General features: G+C 50.7%; 1 pseudogene; it reads right to left on the bottom strand.

Annotated features, from left to right (window-relative positions):
* Nucleotides 1-494: 494 nt before the first annotated feature.
* LOC144704028 (small nucleolar RNA R71) lies at nucleotides 495-588 on the bottom strand (annotated as a pseudogene).
* Nucleotides 589-19,529: the final 18,941 nt, after the last annotated feature.

Raw genomic sequence — 19,529 nt, 5'->3', positions numbered from 1 at the left:
GTCTAAGGCTGGGACTAGTGTTGAGGAAGATCTAGACACTCAATATCCTGCTCTTCCAGCAACACTTACAGCTCAAGATAAAGAAGAAGTCGATATGGTAGAAGATGGTCAGCCACAACAAGGGAGGAGAATGACGATGCTGGATAGATCTACTCCATCAGGAAGTCTACGGCAAACCGGCATCAACATCAATGTAGGTGAGGGGGTTATGTTTAGGTATGACAATGCCCTACTTAACTCTCTCCTGAATTTACTGGTCATTCTTCTCAAAACCCTTAGAATTTCTTGATGATTTTCACATTCGATGTTCCTCTCAAAATATTCCTAGTTTAACTACTGAAGCTTTAAAAATAAAATATTTTCCTCTTACTTTGAAAGATAAGGCTTTCGCATGGTATAGAAATTTAGGCATAACATTTAACTCATGGGAAGAAATGCAGAATAAATTTCTACATAAATTTATCCCCTTTCCAAAACTAATTTTTATAGAAAAGAAATTCAGAAATTTAATCCCCATGATCATGAAGCATTTAATGAATCATGGGAAAGGTTCAATGAATTAATCTGAAAATGCCCTCACCATGGAATAGAAAAATGTCAGCTAGCTGAAATTTTTTATGAATCACTTCCTGATATTTTTAAAAGTAAAGTGAATCAAATAGCTGGTGGCTCGTTCTATATGGCTTATGACGATGAAGTCTTTGATCTTTTGGAAAGGGTGGCTGAAATTGACCTACAAGAAATAGGAGCAAGTCAAAATGGAAGAAATGCCAACCCAAAACGAGGAGTGCTGCAAGTAACTTCAAAGGAAGCTGATCTTCATGCAGGGATAAGAGAAACCAACAAGAAACTTGAAGAATTAACTTCCACTCTAAAGAATGCTTTTCTCCCTAACTCACCCCTTGTGAAAGCACAGATTTGTTCTATATGTTCTAGCAGAGATCATGAGGATGGAGCATGCCAACTTGGAGAGGAGGAGGTCCATTTGTTGAACCACAACCAACAGCCTTGGGGAGGAGCAAAGAGGACCATCTACAACAACCAAGGAATCTACTCCCAAGGAACCAAGGCCCCTTTCCAGCAACGAGTCCAATTCCAGACCCCACCACAGCAGTCTTATCAAGCAGCTCCACAAAACCAGGTACAAGATTTGTCCACTCTAACACCTATGATCTCTCACATGATAGAGCAGCATAATCGAAGGCTACGGGAAGAAATTGAGATGCGCATGCAAGCCATGATGGAAACACAGACAAAAATGATGATGGATGCGCAAGAGCAGACCAGACAGCTATTGGAGAGCTTGAAGCAAAGAACAGCTGACCATGGAGGTAAGGGAGTTGAATCCAACTCCCACTCAGGTCGATTTCCAACTCAACCTTCCATTAATCCCAAAAATTTATGTCATTTATAAGAGGAAACCCTATATCATGACAATGAGGAAGATCTTGAAGAAATTCAAGTCATTTCAAAATTGAGAAATGGCAAGGAACTTCAAGATCCTCACCGAGGCAAGGAAAAAACAAAATTGGAGGAAAATAACCTAATGAGAAATGGGGAAGTCCTAGAACGAAGTCCATGCCAACGTCATCCCACGGACGCTTGGGCGTCGGCAGCGGGGTGTATAACCCGGTGCTCTTCTTGACCTGTTTCGCCACGACACATACGCGGCACTGGACAACGATGTTGTCGACGTCGCGTTTCAGCGACGGCCAGTAGAACTGGTACTCTATGGCGGAGATGGTCTGGTCGCGTCCGAAGTGTCTGCTAAGACCACCGGTGATGGAAGACCATCGGGAAGACGACACCACGGGACGCCAGCAAACTTGTCGAGCGGCTCGAGTTGACGTGCGCCACCCGGGGTTTAAGTACCCCCCGTAAGTATTTTATTTTACTTGCGATTATTTCTTGCTTGTTTGTCTTTTCTCGATTTTATGGACTAGGCCAATGTTTGGCCCCGTCCTTCTTCTTTCCCTTTTTCACTTTATTTGTATTTCAAATTTGTAAGGAGAAGTGGAACCACGTCTCGCGATGATTCGTCCTCTCCCCACGTTCACTTGGCACCCATCTCGCTATATAACGGGATGGCTTGCCCAAGGAACCCTTTGGAGTCATTTGTTGAAGAATTTTCACATTTTGTCTTCCCTATCGTAGAGAGTAGCGTAGGAGACTTGGCTAGTCTCAACCACGTCGAGATCACTCCGTGACGTAGAGCCCACGTTCCCTCGTCGATATCACTACAAGAGAATGTGTTCAATCGTGCCGTCGAGATCATTCCGGTGCCAGGAAATATTTTCAAGAAGTCGTCGTCACAAAGAATCAAAGAGCCCTTCGTGGAGATCACTCCGAAGGTCCTGGGAGATTCAAGATCGACGTCGACCCGTTGCCGAACTGGGATACCCATCCCAACATTCATCACGAATGCATCAAATTGGAAGAATCTTGGTGATCTCCTAGGCAAGAACCCCGTTCTTGGCTCCTCTTTCCCAAGAACCCTCGTATTGGTCTCTTTCCCCCACTATCACCAACCTTCCCCCTCTCTCTCGCCCCGCCATTCTCGCCCACAGCCCTCCCTCCGTTGCCTTCCTTGCCCTGTTCTCCTCGTTCCCTTCTTCCCCATCTCTTACTCTCCACCGTTTCTTGATTCTTCACCCCGCCCGCGCCCTCCGTCCTCCCTCCCTCTTGTCCCACCGCCCTCCTCTCACTCTTTTCCCGTCGTTTCTTGAACTACCGCCGCCCCTCCCTCGTGATCCCTGTTGGCCGCCCCTGATCCTGTCCCTCCACCATCCCAGTACCTCCGCCTCCCGCCTCGCCACCTCTCGCTACTCCATCGCCCAATTCCAATTCCGACCGCCGCTGCTCGTCCCTTCCCACCAACCCGTCCGCCCTTGCCAGTCGACCCTGCGGCCATCGGCAGCAGGCAGGTGTCTACTGTGCGGCCCTCCAACGGCCCTCCACCGCGAGTGCCACAGCGCATCCCCGTGGCCCTCCGACCCTACGCCCTCCGCGCGTGCACGTCCTGAAGGCCCGCCCGGGACACCTGCTCCGTGCGTCGCTTAGAGTATCTGTGCGCGTGCGCGCGTCTTGGGCGTTCGCTTGAACGCCATCTGAGCCCACGCCCTGTGCGCCCGCCGCACACCAGCCGTGCCCGCGCGCGTTGTGCATCGGGATCCTACGGCCAGCGCGCGAAGGGTGCTTTCATGTCGCACGCCCTGTGCACTGATTAGCTTGCGAGCGCCACCCTCCCATCCGGCCTGTATGAGCTGCTCACCCCGGGCACTAGTCAGACCACGAGTCCGCCTCCATCCACAGCGCCATCCCACGACAGAGTTTCTCTCCCATCGGCGTGTCCGAGTCGACGGCTCCCTGGAGGATCTTCGAATGCCTTGGGCTCGCGATACTAAAGGTCAGTCTCGTCTCCTCTCCATTTTACCAGTATTATTACCTGTTGCAGTCCCGTCCTCTACTATCATGTCCTCTGCCGACTTTACTCGATTCACTTTGCGGATAGGATTAGCCACCTTATCGAGTGTAGGATTCCTTGTGGTAGAAAGGAGAGTTGCTACCTTAAGCGTTGAACACTCCAGGGCCGGTAAAAGCCTCTCTCGACGTAGCCGTCTAGTGGTTTTCGCGGGTCATTGGGACCCTACGATCATTCTCCCCTCCTGACCGGCACGGCTTACGCTCCCTACCCGTGGATACTTACACCCGCTCACTCATTCTTCCCATTTCATCCGCTTGCATTTCACGCATTCATCCTCGTCCTGTGACGTAATACGAGCTGATCGATCCCGGCCGATTGTATTACATCATATTGGTATCAGAGCCGGTCGTGTTAGCTTTCGCTTAACACGGTCGGTAGAATATCGCTAGAAATTTCATTGATATTGTGCACGTCATATTTTGAAAATAAAAATAAAAAATCACTTGCATTATATCGTCTACGTCATTTTATTGCATCCATCACGCGCATACGCTAGGTATCTTAGGTCGTGAATGGTTGACCATAGGATGGTTCGTACACGAGCGCAGTGTTGGGATACCGACTATGTTGAACGAGACGATGATCGTGATTACGATCTCGTCATAGGGGATCCTCTTCTAGAGGAACCCTTAGGTGAACGTCCCTTGAACGAATCGGTGAATCCCAAGGAGGTGCATGTAGCTCCTCCACTATCTAGGGAACCCGCTACTCGGGCCCTGAGGCATCCTGCTGAACCGGCCCATGACACATGGAGCATCCGAAGACCGGAGGTCATCTACTGCCGTCCCTACTCATAGGGCACCAGCAGACGAGCCCTTGGCTCGTGAGGTTCCCCGACGACTGGGCAAAGCTCCCATGCAGGAGCATCCCACCCCGGAGTACCGACCACGAGACCCCGAGGACCCACATCCTCGATACCAAGGAGCTGACGGATGGGAATACGATAGCAATGACTGTCAGCGATCCCCTCCCCGGGAGTATCACCGCGACGATCGCCGAAGGTCCCCACCACGGGAGTACGACCGCGAAGACAGACGGAGATCACCACCTCGAGAGGAGAGGCCGGCACCCCGCTACTATGATGACCACTCATATCCTCCGGATAGGAGCTACTATCCGCCCGAGAATAGGGATTCTCGGCGATACAACTACCCGAAAGATGGGGTTTTCAATCCCAACCGTATACTGGTGTGAGATGCACCGCTTACTTTTCCCGTCCGGGTAGCCCGACGCTGCCTCCCGTAGCATGTCGACCGGACATCGTCACCTATGGTGACAGCTCCGCATACCCGCCCCACTACCGGGCTGCGCTTGTCCCCGCCCCAGACCCATACGAGGAGGCCCTAGCACCGCCACAAGCACCATCGAGGCACGCGCCGGATTATGACCGTGCTCCACCTCGGGATCACTATCTCTACGATGATCATTGGTACCAGAGACATCCCGACCATCCTCCCCATCGGTACGATGTTTACCCTCGACGGCACCCCTCGCCACTGAGGCGGCCCTACCGTGACGCCAACCTGGATGAACGACCGTACTACCATCCGGCACCCCGTCATGACGTCCATTACGAGGACTGTTCAGATTATGCCCATCACCAAGGTGCACCTCGACGCCCTCCTGTCCATCGTCCCGACGACGAACATGAGCAACGACGCGAGGCATATCGTGCGATGATACAAAAGAGCGTACGAATGGAAGTACCGATATTTGAAGGGTCTAGGAACCCTAAAGATTATACGGATTGGGAGTCGGATCTGGAAAGCTCTTTATGGTGGTATCGCATGGATGACGACCTATGTGTCGCCTACGCCGAGGCCCGGCTTGGAGGACAAGCGAAGATCTTTTGGAAGAACGAGAAGGAGGCTGCACGACAGAGAGGAGATCCTCCTTTCACTTGGGATGAAATGTCACGTAAGCATAAAGATAAGTACATCCCTAAGCTTTATATGATGCGCCTCATGCTAAAGTGGATGGATCTCAAGCAGGGGAAGCGCAAGGTATCGGATTACATCGAAGAATTCGAAGAGTTCCGCATGCGGTGTAAATTTGTGGATAGCCCACAAATTCAGATCGCGTTCTTTGTACACGGGCTTCGTTCAGACTTGGGGGCTCCTGTACTAGAGCAGAACCCTTCGTGATGTGATACGACGACGGCCGGGATCGATCGGCACGTTTCACGTCACAGGGTTATGATGCGAATGTATGGGATGTAAGCCGAATGATGTGAAAATACGAATGAGCAGATAAGGACTTGACGGATAGCGACATCGGCCATACCGATCAATGAGAGACGAGTGAACCTAAGATCAAATTCCCAATGACCCGCTGGACCTACTAGACGTCTACTAAGTGAGGAGCATCTAACAGCCCTGGAGCGTTCGGCGTCCAAGTCGGATGACAGTCCGTCTACCACAAGAATCCCTATGCTCGACAAGGTGGCTAGTCCTATCCGATGATGTTCGAGAATATCACGGTAGCGGACGCGATAGGGGAAGACGAGACTGTCGAAGATAATAATACTGGAGTTTATAGAGGGGAGACGAGACTGACCTTTGTATCGCTTAGTCCAAGGCGTCCAAGTCGTCGAGCGGATGCTTAGTGTCGGGTCGTGCGGACGAGTGTCGTTGGCGAGGACAAAACCGGGTGCAGACGGTGCGGTCGTAACTACCAGCAGAGAGCTGAGTCCACGGGTGGCGTGCAACAAAAGTCGGAGCACAGGGCGCACAAGGCGCGCGCTTGGCAAGAAATGGCTTTCTTGAACTGTAACAACCAAGAACCCTCCAAGAAAGAGGAGTTCTTGACGGATCTGGGGTGTGCTCCCTCGACGGAGCAGATTTCCCTGGTTGATGGCGTGTCGGCGATGCTTCTTGAATCTCCCAAGACCCCCGGAGTAATCTCGACGAAGGCCTCTTTCGATTCTTGATGGCGGCGGCTTCTTGAAACTCTTTCCTCGCACCGAAGTGATCTCGATGGCGCACTTTAACACATCTCCCTCGGAGTGATCTCGACGGGGAGACGTGGGCTCTACCCACGGAGTGATCTCAACGTGGGGTGGGGCTAGCCAAACCCCCTACACTACTCTCTACGATAGGGGGGGAGATGAATTGTGAATAAACTATTCAACAATGACTCCAAGGTGTTCCTTGGGCATGCCATCCCCTTATATAGTGAGGATGGGTGCCAAGTGAACATGGGAGAGGACGAACCGTCGCGAGACGTGGTTCGTCCTCCCTTACAAATTCAAAATACAAACATAAAAAGTAAAAATGACGAGGACGGGACCCAACAACATTGGCCCAGTCCACGAATCCAAAAATACAAACACACATGAAAATGAGCATAAGTAAATAGATAAAAGTTCTTACGCGGGGTACTTAAACCCCAGGTGGCGAGCGTCGGCGCGAGCTGCTCGGCGTGGCTGACGACATCCCATCGCATCATCCTCGAGATGGTTCTTCGTCATCGTGGCCTCGTCCTCGAGATGGTCCTCCATCACTTCGACAGTTGACCTTGCTTATAGCCTCGTTGAGAGCAACGAGTTTAGTCACGATGATATCACAACTAACACGTCCTCGGCCCCTCGTCCCACACAGTCGTTGGTCACCTCCACTATGACACGCACCGCTTGGAGCCGAAACAGTTCGGCCACGCCACGGCCCACGGCCACACCACTGATGAGAGCAACATCGACACCGGCTCTGGCACCGTTGCCCACTACCTCATCGACGATATCCACGGCCAGAGCCCCGAACGCCCCACGCGAACCCATATAGTGCTTTAAGTATAAGGGGTTCGGGCACCGACGGACCGATTGTCCACCACTCATGGTCATGGACATTCATGGGCAACCAGCAGAAGAACAGCCCGAAGACAACCTCGAGGTAGACAAGTATCTCGGCGAATGCCCGGACGCTGACGATGTGGATGACCCACTTGGGTACATCCAGATCACACCGATTTCCCTGCCCGCGACCTACCCCGTCGCAACCATGGACACCCCCGGGGTAAGGAGCCGCAATGATGATACCCGGGCGAACCCCGCACCTCATGGTACCACCTTGGCTACTCGACCAATCGACGTCGCTCAGCGCACGTCGATCTTCTACACGTACATCAAAATTGGTGGACGTACCTACAAGCTCATGGTCGACAGTGGGAGCTGCATAAACGGAATATCCGAAGACAAGGCAACCCGCCTTGGGCTCAGCTTGATTCCTCATCCTACTCCATACAATGTGTCATGGATAGATGCATCGACCATACCGGTGAAGATGCAATGCTACGTGCCTTTAAAGATGAGCACGTACGATGAGAAGGTCCTCTGCGACGTTCTACCAATGAAAATTTGTAGCATTATCCTAGGACGACCTTGGTTGTACGACCACGATGTACAATTATCCGGACGAGCAAATACTTGCTCATTTGTCTACGGAGGGCGTAGACTCATATGATATCCCTCAGTGCGGATACCCTCACTACCTGCCCGATCGGCGACGGCACCCCCTCGCGCCACACCTACTGCCATTATCACTAATGGCTGCCTCTTCCGGCGCGAGCTTGAGCGTGACTAGGACGCATCGCCCATCTGCTATGCCGTAACCCTCTCGGACGGAGTCATTGCGTCGGAGCACGAGCATCCATCTCTGGAAGTTGCTCAACTCATCGAGTAGGGCAACGTTTTCCCCGCCGACCTGCCGAACGAGCTCCCTCCTTTGCGGCATATCCAGCATGCCATCGACTTGGTTCTGGGAGTGACTCTCCCTAACCTTCCTCGTTACCGGATGGACCCGGTTAAGTACGAAGAGTTGTACTCCCAGGTTAAGGAGCTCCTAGCTAAAGGCTTGATCCGGGAAAGCCTTAGGCCATGCGCGATCCCCGCCTTGCTCGGTTCGAAGAAGGATGGCACTTGGAGAATGTGCTGCGATTCGCGAACCATCAACAAAATAACGGTGAAGTACCGTTTTCCCATCCCGCGCGTCCAAGACTTATTCGATCAGATGGTAGGCACGTCTATCTTCTCCAAGATAGACTTACGGAGCGGCTACCATCAGGTCAGGATAAGGCCTGGAGATGAGTGGAAAACAGCCTTTGAGATTAAGGACGGCCTTTTTGAGTGGAATGTAATGCCCTTCGGGTTGTCGAACGCCCCTAGTACTTTCCAGCAATTGATGAATGAAGTACTTAGGCCCTACATCGGCAGATTTGTCGTCGTATATTTCGACGACATCCTAGTATATAGTAACTCTAGGGACGAGCATACCCAGCATCTACGCCAGGTCTGCGCATCACTCCACCGGGAAAAGCTATACGCGCATCCGAAGAAGTGCACCTTCTTCATCGCCGAGGTCTCTTTCCTCGGTTTTATATTATCAGCTAGGGGAGTGGCCGTCGATCCGGCCAAGGTCGAGGCCATTGTCTACTGGCCAAAGCTAAAAAGTATACATGATGTCCGTAGTTTCATTGGCTTGGCAACCTTCTATCGAAGGTTTATCCCCAGGTTTAGTGGCATCACCGCCCCATCACGGATATCCTCAAGGGGGAAAAGTTTGAGTGGACACCCTCCGCCTACCAAGCATTCGAGCTTCTTAAGAAGCTCATGACAGAGGCACCCGTCCTCAAACTATCGGATTTCAATGACGTATTCGAGGTCGCCTGCGACGCATCTGGAGTTGGGATCGGCGGAGTACTAAGCCAAAGAGGACATCCCATTGAGTACTTCAGTGAAAAACTGAATGATACTCGAAAGCGGTACGACAACTATGACCGAGAGTTCTACGCTCTCGTCCAGTCCTTCCATCATTGGCGCCATTACCTACTCCCTAAGGAGTTTATACTCTTCTCGGATCACAGAGCTCTACGACACTTGCACGACCAAAAGAAGGTCAGCGATCGCCACGCTAGATGGATCCCCTACCTTCAAGATTTTACCTTCGTTATCCACCACAAGAAGGGTAAGGATAATGTCGTCGCCGACGCATTAAGTTGACGCCCCATGGTACTCAGCATCATGACGACTCAGATCCTTGGGCTTGATAGGATCAAAGCCGACTACACGGAGTGCCCCGACTTCTCGATGATCTATTCGTCCCTTACGAGCACTCGCACTACTAGGTCGAGAGACTATTATCTCGACGACGGCTATCTCTTCCACAGTCGAAGACTTTGCATCCCGCGCACATCGATTCGGGACTTCCTCATCTACGAAACCCACGCCGAAGGGTTAAGTGGACATTTCGGGGTTAACAAGACTATCCTCACCCTAGAGGATAAATTCTTCTGGCCATCACTGAAGAGAGACGTAGGGAAATTTATTTCACGATGCCTCACTTGCTCCCGAGCGAAGCTCACGAAGCAGAACACGGGATTGTACACCCCCCTACCGGTCCCGGAAAGACCTTGGGAGGATGTTAGTCTTGATTTTGTTTTGGGGCTGACTAGAACCGCGTGTCGCCACGACTCGATTATGGTCGTGGTAGACAGATTTTTGAAGATGGCGCATTTCATACCATGCTCGAAGACATTCGACGCCTCACGGATCGCACGCCTATTCTTCGACCACGTCGTCATGCTACACGGAGTACCCAAGACTATAGTCTCAGACCGAGACGTCAAATTCACTAGTTATTTCTGGAAGACGTTGTGGGTCCTTATGCGCACACAACTGAAATTCTCTTCAGCATACCATCCGCAGATGGATGGCCAAACCGAGTTGTTAACTGCAGTCTCGGTAATCTTCTGAGATCTATAGTCGGCGACAATGTAGCCGCATGGGATCAAATCCTACCCCGAGCGGAGTTTGCCTTCAACTACTCGGTCAATCGCACTATGGGCAAATCACCGTTTGAGATAGTCTATGGTCAACTACCACGTCGACCCATTGACCTCATGGCATTAAATGAAAAACATAGAATCTCAGAAAATGCATTAGAATTTGCAGAACATATTAGAAACATGCATCATGACATCCATTCACGCATTGCATCCATGAATGAGCAGTACAAGGCGTATGCGGATAAGGGTCGTAGGTCTATGTCGTTCTCTGAGGGAGAACTGGTTTTGGTCAGATTGAGGCCCGAGAGGTTCTCTCCTGGGGTCGCTACGAAGCTACATGCTCGTAGCGCCGAGCCTTTCCCGATAGCCCAAAAGATCAACGACAACGCCTATGTCGTGAGCATCCCGCCAAATTGGGGGATTAGTTCAACGTTTAACATCAGTGACTTATCCCGATACCAGCCCTCACCACCAATCATCGAGCCTCACAGCCACTTGAGCCTAAGTAGTAAAGAAAATGAGAGCACACTCCTTCCTTCTCCGTTTCCCCTCCTTGTACGGCAAGACGCGATAGAAATGATATTGCAGGAGGTAATTCACGCTGAGGGGGAGCGAGTTGGCCGTTGCTTTCTAGTCCATTGGAAGGGGCGACCATCATCCGATGACACGTGGATCTCCGAGGATGACCTTCGTCGACTACGACTGGACCTGCTCCCGCCGCTCGAGGACATCGCGGAGCTTTGCTCGCCGTAGTGGAGCTCCTCCCACCCCGCGAGGATGATGGAGGATGATCGGGAAGAAGACACCACGGGACGCGAGCAACCACATCGAGTGGCTCGAGTCGACGTGCGCCACCCGGGTTTTAAGTACCCCGCGTAAGTATTTTATTTTACTTGCGATTAACGGCGTCTAGGCCAAAGGATATCCGTCAACCTCAAGAATTCCTACACTCGACGACGGTGGCTATCCTATCCGTGAATTGTAATGAAAATAATGGCAGAGGACGCGATAGCGGAAGATGAGACTGGAAAAGATAATAATGCTGGTAAACGGAGGGGAAATGAGACTAACCTTAAGTCCCGCTAATCCACGGCATCAAACTCGTTCTAGCAGGTGATGTGGTGTAGATGGTATCGTGTTAGTCGACGACTCTCGCGAGATCGCTCGGACGTCAGACTGATGAGCGCATGAGGTGATCAAGTCAACTGACCTTGGAACCACAGCAAAGGAAATGGCAGCAGACGGGCATGCGCGGATATGCTTGGTGCGCGCGCGCACGGGCTGGCGCGAGGAGCACGACGCGTGCACTAGCGAGCGGACGCACCGCATGGTTGTCGCAGGCGAGGGCGCGTGGACGCTTGCAACGGCGGGCGGAGAGGCGCGCGGGAGGGGTACCCTCTCGCGCGGACGCTCGGCGATGAACGGTGGAAGGGTGATCGAGCGGGAGGCGAGGGCGAGGGGCCAAGAATCGTGAGGAAAGAAGTGTGGGAGAATTGAGGGTTCAAGAATGGTAATGGGGAAGGGTCAAGAACGAGATGAGGAAAGGACCAAGAACGAGATGGGACGGATCAAGAACGATATGGAAGGATCAAGAACGAGATGGGAAGGGTCAAGAACGAGATGGGAAGGATCAAGAACGAGATGGGGGGGTTCAAGAACGTGAAGGGACGGATCAAGAACGAGATGGGAAGGTTCAAGAACGTGATGGGAAGGATCAAGAACGAGATGGGGAGGGTTCAAGAACGTGGAGGGGCGGATCAAGAACGAGATGGGGGGGTTCAAGAACGTGAAGGGACGGATCAAGAACGAGATGGGTAGGTTCAAGAACGTGATGCGAAGGATCAAGAACGAGATGGGGGGGGTCGAAGAACGTGGAGGGGCGGATCAAGAACGAGATGGGGGTTCAAGAACGTGAAGGGACGGATCAAGAACGAGATGGGTAGGTTCAAGAACGTGATGCGAAGGATCAAGAACGAGATGGGGAGGGTATAAGAACGTGGAGGGGCGGATCAAGAACGAGATGGGTAGGTTCAAGAACGTGATGGGAAGGATCAAGAACGAGATGGGGAGGGTTCAAGAACGTGGAGGGGCGGATCAAGAACGAGATGGGGGGGTTCAAGAACGTGAAGGGACGGATCAAGAACGAGATGGGTAGGTTCAAGAACGTGATGCGAAGGATCAAGAACGAGATGGGGAGGGTATAAGAACGTGGAGGGGCGGATCAAGAACGGGATCGGGGGAGTTCAAGAACGTGAAGGGACGGATCAAGAAGTTCAAGAAAATGGGTCGGGCGTGGTAGAATCAAGAAATGGGGCGAGAGGAAGGAATCAAGAAAACGTGGGGGAGGGGAAAGAGGGGAAATTCAAGAAATGTGGGAGGGTGTTCAAGCACGGTTGTGGGGTGGATCAAGAACGAAGAGAAGGGTGGAAGAAAGGTACCAAGAAATGGCTTTCTTGAACTGTAACAACCAAGAACCCTCCAACAAAGAGGAGTTCTTGACGGATCTGGGGTGTGCTCCCTCGATGGAGCAGATTTCCCTGGTTGATGGCGTGTCGGCGATGCTTCTTGAATCTCCCAAGACCCCCGGAGTAATCTCGACGAAGGCCTCTTTCGATTCTTGATGGCGGCGGCTTCTTGAAACTCTTTCGTCGCACCGGAGTGATCTCGACGATGCGCTTTAACACGTCTCCCTCGGAGTGATCTCGACGGGAGAGACGTGGGCTCTACCCACGGAGTGATCTCGATGTGGGGTGGGGCTAGCCAAACCCCCTACACTACTTTCTATGATAGGGGGGGAGACGAATTGTGAATAAACTTTTCAACAATGACTCCAAGGTGTTCCTTGGGCATGCCATCCCCTTATATAGTGAGGATGGGTGCCAAGTGAACGTGGGAGAGGACGAACCATCACGAGACGTGGTTCAGCCTCTCCTTACAAATTCAAAATACAAACATAAAAAGTAAAAATGACGAAGACGGGGCCCAACAACATTGACCCAGTCCAAGAATCCGAAAATACAAACACACATGAAAATGAGCATAAGTAAAAAGATAAAAGTTCTTACGCGGGGTACTTAAACCCCGGGTGGCGAGCGTCAGCGCAAGCTACTTGGCGTGGCTGATGACGTCCCATCGCATCATCCTCAAGATGGTTCTTCGTCATCGTGGCGTCGTCCTCGAGATGGTCCTCCATCAATTTGATCATCCATCACGCTCAGTTCGCGTACAACTCCTCGGTGAACTGCACCACCATGTTAAGACCGTTTAAGATCATCTATGGCCAAGCCCCTCGTCACTCACTACACTTAGCACCAGTTGACACGCATGTTAGGGTATCCGAGAATGGCATTATATTCGCCCAGCATGTCTCTGTATTGCATCAACATATTCATGATAGGATCACGAGCCAAAATGCATTGTACAAACAGTCTACGGACTTGCACTGCCAACCTCGAGTCTTCGATGTTGGGGACCTAGTGATGGTTCTGATTAGGCGGGAGAGATATTCTCTTGGGATGGCTACAAAGCTACACGCTCGTAGTGCAGGCCCGTTCTTGATCCTTCAAAGGGTGGGCAAAAATGCCTATGTCGCCGAGATTCCACCTATATGGGGAATCAGCTCCACGTTCAACCTGGCGGATTTTGCTATGTACCAAACCCATCACCCCCTCAGCCAAGCCTCTCTAGACCCTTTCAGTATGAGTGAGTTTATCGCGGCCACTCCCCTATTTGTTTCACCCAATTGGCACGGGGCAATTGATTGTCTACTATAGGAGATAATTGACAATGCAGGGAATGAAATCTTGAGGAGGTTTTTGGTAGGGTGGCTGGGACAAACCAGCATAGACAATCTGTGGATGTCGGAGACAGAGCTATACTGCCTTTGACCAGATCTACTTCAGCCACTGCCTTTCGATGCACCTAACTCGCCGGAGTCGAGTTCTTACGACCCCGAAAGGATTGATGGCGCAGCCCCAGTTGGAGCCCCAAAACCATCTTTAGAGACGTCACCGTTGTCATCGACATAACCAGCCGTACGTGTTCCTCTCGCTCGGCTAGCCAAGGCGATAGTACGCACCATCGGATTAAAATATCCCAGGTAACAGACACCTTATCGTCATCCTTATGTTCTTCGATTCGTTTGTCGTTTAGTTTTCATTTTAATCATTTGTCTCCTTAGATCCCGTCATGATGAGGTGTAAGGACAGAGGTTCATCTTTACAAGGATCTCCCCTCCCCCCTCCCCATCCTCTGGGTTTTCCCCCTCTCGTCGTTTTCAGGTCCCAAGGTCATAGGTTTGTTTTGACTCATGTTAGAGTCTTTTGGTCTAAGGGCCCCCATGTCCCCACTATATAAGGGAACGATGGGTGCCCTAACACTTATCATTGTTGTTTTTTTCTAGAAAGAATTTCACTTTGAAGTTAGGGTTACAGCCCAAGGAAGAAGGAGAGGAAGGAGTAGAGGAAAGAGAAGGGAGAGAAGAGGAAGGCAACCTGCCGTTGCCGGCCGGCCACCTGCGCCCCCCCCGCGCCACCATCAGATGCGCAACCTGCTGCCACCGCCTCTGCCCACTCGCGTGCCCCTCTGCCATGTGCTTCCACCCACCTCCGGTGCGCCCTTGCACATGCCTCCGTAGCGGCCTCGCGCGTTCCTCTGTGGCGGCCTCGCGCGTGCCTCCGGCGCGCCCTTATGCGCACCTCTACGGGATATTTGTCGCCACCACCATTGTGCTGCCTCTCCTCTATCTGGGAGCACTTGACACAACCGCTGCCCCCGGCGTACCCAATCTCCCGACACGCCACTGGAGCGTGCACCTCCGTAGGTCGCCTACCGATGCTTACCGCCCGCGTCCAGTGAGCCCATGCTGCCATCCCCTGACGACCATTCGTAGCCTGTCTGACGATACCGTTGGTCGCTCTCCCGGCCTGCTGACAAACTAACCCCTCTGCCACAACTCGGAGCACAGGTCTCGTTGCACACCTTGTCACGCCACAGCCGACAAACGTTAAGGTTGCGTCTGACTCTCTTGTTGACTTCACCAGCCTTGCCCTCGCCGTAGGCTCAAGTAGCGCCGACCCAAGCGGTGACTCCCATTTCGCGGCCCACGCTGCCCCTGCACGGTTGCGTGCCCCTCTACGTGCCAAGCTCTGTCCACACTCGCCGCGCACGTCGTGGCTTACCCGGCCCCCATGGCTCGCCCTTCGCACCGTATGCTGCATCCATTACCGCGCATGTCGAGTGCTACCCGCACGGCGCAGCGCTGGTGTGCTGCATCAGGCACCCGAGCTTGCCCTGAAACGCCACAACTGTTTGCGCTACGACCTCCGCGTGCTGGCGGCCTCCTGCTGCCAAAGCCGCCACGCTGATCTGCAGCCTCCTCCACACCCAGGCGTTTACCAGCGTCTAGATTTCCATCCTACACCGTTTCCCCCGATAACACTGACGCCACCTTCGAAATCCTGCACGAGATGACGACAATCCCTCTAGGAGCGACGACAAGGTACACCACGCCACCCGCGTCTTTCATTTCTTAAAGTGCTCTTTTGGTTGCCTCCACCGCACTTGGGATGGACGGAGGTGAGTGTGTAAGGTTGTCCGAAGAATTATCCATCTTGAGCACCTTTCCTATTTAGTACGAGTCGAGTCGGCTCGTTCTGTGTGAGCATCCTCTGACGGAAGTTATCCAGTTCGGCACCGTAACGTCCTCATGCCACTGCACGAGGGTTAGAAGGTCTACCCCCATCTTCGGGCAACTCCGTCGATACCCTAGAGGTCGGCATCCATTGCTGGTCAGTTACTGCACGTACTACACCCCTCACCCGTCCAATTCACTTAGGTCATTTCCATAGGAGACCCGTGTAGGACGACTACCCTTGGGTAGACGTCATGCACCAAGTATCTCGACACCGTGTTCCACATCTCGGTAACGGTCGGACCTCGTCCCCGACGTTGTCCTGCACCAGTAAGTCTCTTAACTTATTTATATTTGATAGCATGCAAATATGGCCAGTAAAACGCGCAAATATAATGTAATATTCATCAGTTAGCCCCCCCCCCCCACGTAATTATTGCTTGTTTCTTGGGAATGTTCTATTTTTACTATAGATGACTTCTTCATCCATTAATTCTCATTCATCTGCATAAAGTTTTAGAGATATTAATGACATGCTCAAAAGAAACTCCCCTCGACAATTTGGATTTCACTTTGTCAGGAATATGGGTGCCATTCCTCTCGATTTTGGGTACAGCTGATGAACTGATATACAAAGATGTATGTCTCTCCAGATATTACACTATGATATAAAAGGCTCCTCAATGCACTCTTTGAGTGGTGGACCTCTCGCCCCTCGTATCAAGGACACTCTCTTCTGGGTAGCAGCCGCTTTATTAAAAAATTATGTACAAAGTTTCCTCCTACTATATGACAAAGGCTAGACATTCTCAGCCTCCCATTGATGGCGCAGCACCAGCCGCAGCCCCTGAAACATCTTTGGAAATGTCACCGTGGCTCCCAACACAGCCAGCCGTACGTGTTTAACCCGCTCTACAAGCTACGGCGATGGTACGCACGCCCAGATCCAAATACCCCGGTCAACGGACACTTTATCATCATCTTTACATCGATGTTTCGTTTGTCGTTTTGATTTTGGACTTGAAGTTCGTCATTTTAAAACACGTCAGGGTCATGTGTAAGGAGGGATGTTTGTCCTATAAGGATCTCCCTCCCCCCTTCTTCATTATCTCGTTCGTATCCTTCACTCTCTATCCTTTAAGGTCGTAGATCATTGTTTTTTTTCATGTTTCTTTTGGTCTTAGGCCACTCCTTACCTCTCCCCTATATAAGGAAAGAAGGAATGCCCGAAGCATTACCCTTTGTTGAATTGGGAAAGGAAAAGTTTCTCGTTGAAGAATTAGGGTTATGCTCCAAGGGAAGGAGGAAAAAAGAAGAGGAGGGAGTAAGAAGAAGAAGACAAGGGAAGAGGTTCAGCCACCGCCAGCCTCCTGTTTGCGCCAACCGCTCGCCTGCATCGAGCGCACACACTGCCGTCGCCGATGTTAGCGCAACCTCACCTTTCGCATGCTTCCGCCGAAAGACCACCACCGACCCGTCGTTCGTGCCACCCGCTCACCTGCACCGAGCGCGGCCGCCATAGCCGCCACACATGGCAGGTCACTGTCTCCCACCGCGCCACACGCGTGTGTACCCCACCTGTCCATTGTTGCCGCCCACCGCTCGTGTCCCGCAAGCGGTGCTGCCACCGGACGTGTAGTCACCCTCGATTGCACCATCGGATGCCCGCTCAATCTCCTCACGCATTGCCTCATCCCATACAAGGCCGGGAGTACTGCCGTCGCTGCTCTCCCCCGATGCTGTCGCCATTCGGGTCATTAAGGAGTGCACCGGTCTTCCTGCCGCCTCTTTCTGTCCCGACCATGACAGAGGCTCGTTGATGTAATACAAAGACTGACGCGATTGAGGGGTCATATTACGTCACAATACAATGAAGATTGGGAATCGGTAAACATGTTTATGTAAGACTAATTGACAGCAGAAAGACCCAAATTGAGCAATAAGGCACAAAAATGTATGGGATGACTACCAATGACGTTCACTAAGAGAGAGGTTGATTAGATTAAACTCCCAATGACCCTTAGGACAAAATAAAGATGACTACGATGTGCCTGATAATTCAGATTTTGGGGTAATTAGTGATGAGTTAACTTCACTAATTAGTGTCGTCGGTTTATCCCAATTAAAACAACAAAAATTTATAATAACCTTACTAGCGTAGGGAGAGTAAGGGTCGATCCACAGGGAGCAAGGGTTTTTTTCATAGGAATCTGTGCTTAAGTTATGTATTTTTTAATAATTTTAGAGGTAGGTTTACTACATATGAAGATAAATAACTAATTAAATAAAAATATATAACAAAGAAAAATAAAATACTATTATAATATTATAATAATATTAATAGGCAGAAAATAATTTTTTATTTTATTTTTAAGACTATTTGAAAGCTAAAACAAAATAGGAAATGAAACAGTTTGGCGCTCTAGACTTCGTCAAAATTTGGCTAAGTCCGGATGCCAAATGGGGAAGGTGCCTTGGTGGAGGAGAGAGAAAAAATGGATTGTACTAAAATCACTCTACAATGAGTTCTAGAATGAATTTTAGAGCGTGATTGGATGCACTGGAACCATCTGGATATTGGCTAGCTCATCTAAGACTAACCAAAAGACAAAAGACGAAAAGAAAAGATTGAAAAAGGAGAAATAAGAAGGTAACCTCTTTGTCACACCCGCTAAGGTCCAAGGGACTTCTTCTTCTCCTTTCCACCAGCTTCTTCAGCCCTAGATGCTTCCTGCTCAGCCTGGCACTCACTGAGGTGAATGGATCTATGACTCAATTGCACTTAGGCCACCAAACAATACTTTGGATTGAATCACAAGATGAATTTTACAATAGGGTGAAGGGGTTTATATAGGGAGAGAGAGCAAAGGAGAGCCATTGGATTTTTAATACAATTGATGGCCAGATCTTCTTTTCAGGGTCATGATCCACGTCTATTATGGTCCTCCAATCAGCATTGAGACCTTTGAAATACCCCCTGGATGTTCAAGGCTTCTTTCCTTAATTAGCATTAAAGGTGCTCTCTTTAAGTCTCCACCCTTGGATGTTTTGTAGATTGAATGGCTGGATCTTCTTCTCTGGCTTGGAACCACGTCCAAGGTTGTCCTCCAATCATCTTTTAAGCCCCTAAAATATTCATAAATAATCATGACTGGACCTTCCCCTTGCCCTCCTATCTTTGGCCCAACATGCCTCTCATAGTGGGCTTAGTGGAGCTTCCTTAGTGGGCCTTTAGACTAGAGCCAATTGTCTTGCTTTGGGCCTTCTTTCTTGGCCCAGGGTTGTGGCTGAGCCTGCTCCTCTGGTCCAAATAGCTTCCTCTTCATTTAATTATCCCCTTTATTCATGAAAGTTTCACCTAATTACTGCATCTTCCACATAAACTAAGAAGAGAGTGAGATTCATTCCACTTAACTCATTGAGTTAAGGGGGGTTAGTCCCACAAATGATAATAATTAACTCCAAATTAGAAAAAGGTGATTTTGTTTCATGATGTTTCACAACTTAACATAAATGTTGATAATATATCCAGATAAAGATAAAGAAGTACATAAATTAGCTGAAATTGCACATATATATTACTATCATTTTGGATTTATCAAATACCCCCCAACTTAGATCATTGCTTGTCCCTTA

This window comes from Wolffia australiana, chromosome 5, assembly GCF_029677425.1.
Source record: "Wolffia australiana isolate 7733 chromosome 5, ASM2967742v1".
In the NCBI taxonomy this organism is placed as follows: domain Eukaryota; kingdom Viridiplantae; phylum Streptophyta; class Magnoliopsida; order Alismatales; family Araceae; genus Wolffia; species Wolffia australiana.
Note: the sequence above shows the minus strand (reverse complement) of the source record. Positions and strands in the feature narration are given on the sequence as shown.